An 8,289-nucleotide genomic window follows, 5' to 3' on the forward strand; every position below is an offset into this window, starting at 1 on the left:
CAGTAAGTTGTTCATGATAGTATGAAAATGGACTGAGCTATGAACTAGTTCTCAATTGAAATGAACTATGAATGTGAACTATTAATGTTTGATGAGAAGTATGAACGAGCACAACAGTGCAGAGAACAAACCTTTGACAAAACTTGACAGAAAATTAAATATATATATATATATATATAAACTCCCTAACGTTGCTTTACGCCTCTGACAGCAGATGAAGAGCACAGAGAAGAGGCGTTCACACACACTGCAGAAACTGTTGAGTTTAGACCTGTTGGTCGTGTTAGTTTGACCACACTGGTTTAACACACAGTCAGCAGTGGGTGTCAACTATAGACCAGTTTAGGCTGATGGTGTGAATCTTTCTGGCTCAGTTCCTCTTTCTATAAGTTGCAACACTTTGGTTAGCCTCACCACATACCTCACGTCACTTTAAGTTCAGTCATCTGGCCATATAGAGTCATGATCCTGCACTCGGCAGCTCACACACACACACTGCATTTTCACCTTCTGATCACGAGGACACTTACATCATTCATCTTTATATGTGCAGCACTTTTATAATGTAGACTGTGTCAAAGCAGCTCAACACAGATGAAGATCCAGTAAACTGAAGGCTTCAGTCGTCAATGATGTTCAGTTTAGAGGAAGAGAAGCGCTCTCACTCAGTACAATATATATAGCTGTAGATTTAATGTTGTGTATTATTTTCAGTTGTTTGAGACACAGTAATACACGGCTGGATATTTTCCTGAACAGATTCACCATTATTAATGCTCATAAATGCTCATAAAAGTCATTGAGCTGCAGGTATGCTGAGGTTTGCTGAAGGTGTAGTGAGTACATCTTTGTTTAACTATGACGGGTCACGTTCATTGACAAGTAACAATGAGTAATACATTCATCTGAAACAGTCCCTTAAATGTGACTTTGCATGTTCAGTTTCATGCTAGGTCAATCGAACCACACCAGGACATACTGTAGACCAGGGGTGTCCAAACTACGAGGCTTTTTATAAATGTTAATAGAATCTGGCCCGCTAAACAAAAATTAATGTAATTCAATAAATAACCACCGGGTGTCGCTATGACATGCCTTCAATTAGGCAGCAGTTCCTGTTATGAAGTAAAACGAACCGAAAAACTGAAGGAAACAAAATTCATAATCACGTTTTGGTGACACATGGCACAATCAAGAAAAAGGAAAATCTCACTGTTGAGATTGCAGGAAATTTCAGTCACGATGGGGCAAATAATATTTCTTCACAGAGGTCAGTGGAATATGTGTCTGTTTAATTTGCCAGCATTCAATTGCAGTAATGAAGGAATTTAATATTAAAAGACATTATAAAATAAAACATCAGGCCTTCAGCTCTTACACTGGTGCCGAACGAGATCAAAAAGTAAAACATTTAGCAGCTGCTCTATCAGCTCAACGACAGCAGTTTTTTCGTGCTAATAAAGTGCAAGAAAATTCTACTCTGGCTAGTTATCTGTAGGGCCAGACAGAATCTGCAGACGTTTATTGCTATTTCTGTGGAAAAATTTGGTAAAAATCTGCAGATTTCTGTGGAATTATTTTGGGAGTATCATAACTAAAACCTTAGAATATGAAATAAAAAATTATATCTTTTTAACTTTTATTTAATGCTTGAAATCCAATTAGATTCACTTTATTTGGTAAATAAAGCAAGTTTGTCATCTAGTAAAAGACAGAAATTATGACTGTACACACTGCATTGTACATAAATCAGATGAACATTTTCACATTAGTCAATAATATTACTGAAATTAATTAAAAAAAACTGAATAAATTTAGATTTACACACATTTACTCAAGTAAATAAACAGAATTAATGATGGGCAAAAAATCTGCAGAATTCTGCACGCGCAGATTCCATGTGGGCCTAGTTATGAGGTAGCTCAGCTAATCGCACAGCACAAGAAACCCTTCACTGAAGGACAATATATACAGGAGTGTCTGATGAGTGTTGCAACTGTAATTTGGCCAAAAAAGATTCAAGATTATATATATGTATATATATATATATGCGTGTGTTTGTGTGATGTATGTAATATTTGGCCCCGGCCCAAAAAGTTTGGAAACCCCTGCTGTAGACAGTCTAGTGCGGACACCCTAAAGGTCAGACATGATCCTATATGATGGTGGTGAAGGAGAGTCTTTGGATGTAGACCCACACTGTTTTATACTAGTATTCAGCAAATTAACCATCATGAAATGAGGAGCATATATAAAATATCATATTAATATTCATTTATTCAATATTCAATTCAGAATTACATTTAGTAAACACTTTTATCCAAAACAACTTACAATGGGGAGGTTCAGAGATTCAACAAGAAGAGGCGATACTCGAATAGAGTCCGGCTGCAGATTTGCACTTGCACTTTCAGGCTTGCACTCTCGGACAGGCGACCATGCTTCCTCTGCAAGTGCCGTCAATTACAATCGCCACCTTTGTCCTTCAGTATTTAACTTCAGGCTGTCCCTGAGGGGGAAAATCCTTGAGGTAAGGGACTTCATTTAGATTGTTGCAACAAACTTCATATCTGTCACCTTTACTCAAGTGCCTTTTTTCTAAGCATTTCACTGTGATTTCTAGAACATTCGGCTGCAGTTGCTAGAGTTATGTAAACAGATCGTAATGAACCACGAAGGCTTGCATTACAGCAGATCTGCAGTAATGTTACACATCATCTGTGCTGCTTTCTTTCCGAGAGTCAAGACGTTCCCTTATCCAGTCCATCTTGGCATTATGTTTAGAGGACCTATAACACTGGGCTGGCTGGGATCATGTAGAGACTTGTGAAGCTGCACTGAAACTGTTTTGTATGGATGCACTCCTGCGCAGACATGCTAACTTGTCAACACGTATTAGTTTATTTATTAAATAGTTTTATAACATTATTTATCTACAGTCCTGTGAGTCTCTTTACTGAAACATTTGTATTTGGGTGAGAATGCTTGCTGATAAGGACTCTTAATGCTTTAAGAGGACATGGTTACTAAGGACCCAGGGAAAATACTTAACGGCAGCCTTAAGTTGATCTTTTTTCTTTTACCCTCTTGCAAACCAACTTCTTCTAAGGGTACTCTTAGCCTTAAACTGAGGGATTTTTGGTTAAGGACTTAATGCAACCTAGCCCTCCCTGCTGAAAAATCCAGCTTAAACCAACCTAGGCTGGTTGGCTGGTTTTAGCTGGTCAACCAGCCTGGTTTAAGAGGGGTTCTGGCCACTTCCAGGTTGGTTTCCAGCTATTTCCAGCCTGTTCTTAGCTGGTAAGATTGGAAAATGACCAGCAAAAACCATCTAAAATTAGCTTGACCATCCTGGTTTAAGCTGGACATAGCTGGATTTGGCTGGGCTCTCAGCCTGGGTAGGCTGGTCAAGCTGGTTTTAGCTGGTCATCTCCCAGCCTGTCCAGTTAAAACCAGGCTGGAAATGGCCAAAATCCCTCTAAAACCAGGCTGATCAACTTTAAGCTGGACTATTCAGCACTCTCCTGCCACGTCACTTGCATCCACATCTGCATTCTTGTTTGCAATCGTCCTGGGACCTGCAGAATGAAGATTAGTTCCCTAAGTCAATCAAGAATCATTGCTGTAAGTCTATAATGTGTTTCTGTTAGTTGTAATGCTACAACTCCTTGAAATGTTTAAAATAAAACTACAATTAAAATGTGCTTTTAGCCTGGTGTTTTTTTTTTCATAACTGTGGAAGAATACGTTGAGTGTGTATTTAGAGCTGATAGTTTATATAATTAATAAGCGTTGCTGGTATAAATGTTTAAAGTAGCCTGCTTTGATAAATTTACATTAAAGCATTATAACCATATGATCAATACACAAACCGATCTGTCACGGTATACAACTACTTTTAGTTATTTGACAATGTCGGTTTCTTTTGCTTTATTTGTGTTGATTGTAAGTGCCATGACAGGTGCAGGTGTAGTTTGTAAATGATGTCACTTGCATAGGAAGCGTGGAGACCCAAGAGTGCAAGCCTGAAGATGCAAGTGCAACTCTGCAGCCAGTCCCGTCTTCAATACACACATATTAAAGTAAAAATAATCAGGCAAAAGAAACACAATCAGCACAGCAGACACTGGGATTATGCCAAGCTTTTAACATTCACATCAAACTAAATCAACTTATTCTCTGACACACAGTGATACTATGAATGATATAAAGAACAGTAAACAAAGCTAATATATATATATATATATATATATATATATATATATATATATATATATATATATATATATATATATATATATATATATATATAAAGCATGCATAATATCTCTGTAAGCTGCAAATTATTCTCTTTCCACTTCAGCTGCAGAGTTTATTTCCATGAGTTCTGATGTCTAGGCTGAATATCTGCAAATGAAAATAGGAAGAGTTACTGTAATGTATTTATATGCTGCTGCGATGACACACACATATATATATATATATATATATATATATATATATATATATATATATATATATATATATATATATATATATATATATATATATATATATATATGAGTGTGATATCCATCTCTGTCCATCATAGAGTATACTGAAGAGTATTGAATAATCCTCCATTTGACATGATCATACTCACAGTAGAGTCATGGTCCTCTTCTTCTTATATCTGAAACAGATATAAAGAGATTACCAACATGTATGACCAAACATTCAAAGCACACTGACCTGATCTGAACTGCTCAGCTGAGTCACATGGAGAAATACTGCAGTCATTTATAATGTTCTGGACCATACCGTAGTAAAACACTTGATTTTTGATGATTCTGTTGTGGTGATTGTACAGTTGCTATGGTAACACAACAACTCCACTAAATTAAACAAATGACCCAATATTGTAGGGTATGCTCTACTACAAAACAGCACAGTTTACTGTAGTAAAAACTAAAGTACACTACAGTATTTAGTACAGTTATCAGTTTACTATAGTTTGATTTACAGTATGCTGGTACCTTTACTAGCAAAGAGATGTAGATACTCAAATACTAGAGTATGTATATAGTAGGCTGCAATACACTTCACTATAGCATCCCTAGTAGCAAAGAATTCTGGCCCAGATTTGGCATAAAGCTGGCACAGCAGGCATTCATCCGGCACTGGCATACAGCATGTGGGCCAAACTTGGCCCGGGTTTGGCAGAGGTGGCACCGTCTTTAAGGCGGCACACAAGATCTGGGCCAGATGAAAAACGTAGTATTTGGCCCAGAATTAAAATATTTGAAAGTGGGCCATGTGAGTTTGGCCAGTTTTGACCCACATTTAAAATACACTAAACTCATTTTTGAGTAAAGAAAAAAATCTACCAATCAGGTCACTTTGAGAAAAAGCGTGCCCATAGTGTGCCTAAAGCGCATCACTCCATGGGTTTATCAATTTCATTGCAATCGTGACACACCAACCTATCTGGCCCAGTTCAGACCCAGTTATGGGTTATTAACTTGGCTGAGACTTGGCCCACATATGGTCCATGTTTGGCCTTTGTCTGGAAGCCAGATTTGGTCCAGTCATTACCGTAATTCACTGCGGCATGTGGGCCAAGCAAAACCTGATTGTGTGGGCCAGAGCTGGGCCAGAGAAATTTTGCTATGTGGGATGGTTTATTAGAAATGTATAGTAAACACTAGATAGAAGCATAATTATTATATTGCAGCTCTAGAAAACAGATGTTTAGCTTTCAGAAATAAGTGAAATGTCCCGAGAGCGTTTCTGCTGAATATGAGGATCATCTCAAACTGTAGTCTTTAGTTTCAGGCCTTTGCTGACGTCACATTTCTCTGCTATAAGGAGAGTTTGTGTTGTGTAATATTAATAATGCTGAAACTCACCAGCTAATCTGTTGTGAATCAGCCAGACAATAAGAGCAGAAAACAGAAGAGCAAACACAGCGACGACAGCAACAATCACACTCACTGCTGAGAGAAAGAGGAGTTAAACACACACACACACACACACACACATTTACACTGTTACTGACATTTCAGCACACACACATGAGTTCATTTTCCCAGAGCAACATCAACACAATTACTGACAACAAAACAACTGTCAAGTATCTTGGGGTTTTGTTCACGAGTGAGGGAAGGATGGAGCGTGAGATTGGCAAGCGGATTGGTGCAGTGGCAGCAGTAATGTGGTAGATGTACCGGTCTGTTGTGGGGAAGAAGGAGCTGAGCTGAAAGCCAAAGCTCTTGAATTTCTGCTCAATCAACGTTCCTACTCTCACCTATAGTCAAGAGCTTTGGGTCATAACTGAAAGAATAAGATCAAGCGGCTGAAATGAGTTTCCTTCGAAGGGTGGCAGGGCGCACCCTTATAGACAGGGTGAGAAGCTCAGTCACCTGGGAGGAACTTGGAGTAGAAACGCTGCTTCTACCAAATCCAGAGGAGTCAGCTGACATGGCTTGGGCATCTGTTTCAAGGTGTTTCAAGCATGTCATGCCGAGAAAAGGCCTCAGGGAAGACCCAGGACACACTGAAGGGACTATGCCTTTTGGCTGGCCTGGGAATGCTTCAGGATCCCCCCCTGAGGAGCTGGAGGAAGTGTCTGGGGAAAGGGAATGATGGAGTTCTCTCTTAAGACTGCTAACCCCGAGACCCGGTCCCGGAAAAGCAGATAAAAATGACATGACAACAACTGACAAACATGATCAGAGCTCTGAGGATTTATGTTCAGAAACCTTCCTAGCAGGGTGCCGCTCAGGGGGCGGATAGTGGGTGGATCAGTTTGGATGATTCTAAGGGCCCACACGATTTTGGGGACCCTAGAGATACTATAAGGGGCCCATCAGATCCCAGTATTTACCTTTGTCCATCCGCGATACACCCCCAACCACCACAACACTAACCCAACAACCCACCCACCCTTAATCAATGCCGGCAGCTAGCTCTCTGCAACTCTCACATGGTCACCCACTGAAGCTAAGCAGGGCTGCGCCTGATTAGTACCTGGATGGGTGACCACATGGGAAAGCTAGGTTGCTGCCGGAAGTGGTGTTAGAGAGACCAGCAGGGGATGCCCAACCTGTGGTCTGTGTGGGTCAGAATGCCCCAGTATAGTGAAGGGGACTCTATACTGCTCAGTGAGCGCCGCCTTTCAGATGAGATGTTAAACAGAGGTCCTGACTCTCTGTGGTTGTTAAAAATCCCAGGATGTCCTTCAAAAAAAGAGTAGGGGTTAATCCTGGCCACATTTGCCCACTGGCCTCCGTCCATCATAGGCTCCTAACCATCCCCATATCTTAATTGGCTTCATCACTCTGTCTCCTCTCCTGTGGCGCAATATGTCTGCCATAGCATCATCCAGGTGGATGCTGCACACTGGTGGTGGATGAAAAGATTCTCTCCAATGTGTAAAGCGCTTTGAGTGTCCAGAAAAGAGCTATATAATTATTAGGAAATATAATTCTTAATATTTCATTCGAGATACACACCAAATCACCCCACAACACCCTCACAAATCCCCTCCCCTTTACTTTCATTCGATAGAACCCTGTCTGTGATAGGACTGTATTTAAAAACACAGAAAACACTGATGATGAACCTGCTGAATAAGATACTGAAGTGTTTGTGTTGTAAACTGGAGTCACTGCTGTAAAAGATGGAGGTTCCGGTGAATAACACTGTTGAACAACCTGGCTGAACTAGTTACTGAACTCTGTAAATCAGTGATGTGAGATGAACACTGCTCCACCTTTAGTTGTGTCTGCTGCTGGTTCAGTCTGTGGTGTCGGCTCTGCTTTAGCTGTGAGATCTGGAGCTGTAAGAGATGATGGAGATGATCATTCAGCTCAACCACACTCCACTAACTCACACTTTGACCATTTGGGAAAAAAAAGAGGAATAAAGGATGTTTGTCTTACCTGAATAGTGGACAGTAAACGTGTCTGAGGTCTTCAGTTCATTTCTCTGATAGATTCCACATCTCCACTGTTTATTATTATCTTCTCTTACAAGTGTTGTAGACAGCCTGGTGATACACTGTTCAGGGTAGGAGATCACGTCAAATCTGGAGTCTGTGTTCAGAATAACACCAGCCTGATCCAACCAGGACAGACGAAAATCCTTACATGTGGCCAAACTTTCACAGTGAAAATCAAAATATGAGAAGAGCTGACAGTAGAGCGTCAAAGAGAGACCCGGACTAATATCAGATGATGATTGAGAGACTGAAAGTGAACAGAAGACAAAATCACTAATCATGAGCTGAAACACAGAATTCAGCCCTGA

Source organism: Danio rerio, chromosome 3, assembly GCF_049306965.1.
Source record: "Danio rerio strain Tuebingen ecotype United States chromosome 3, GRCz12tu, whole genome shotgun sequence".
NCBI classification, from domain to species: domain Eukaryota; kingdom Metazoa; phylum Chordata; class Actinopteri; order Cypriniformes; family Danionidae; genus Danio; species Danio rerio.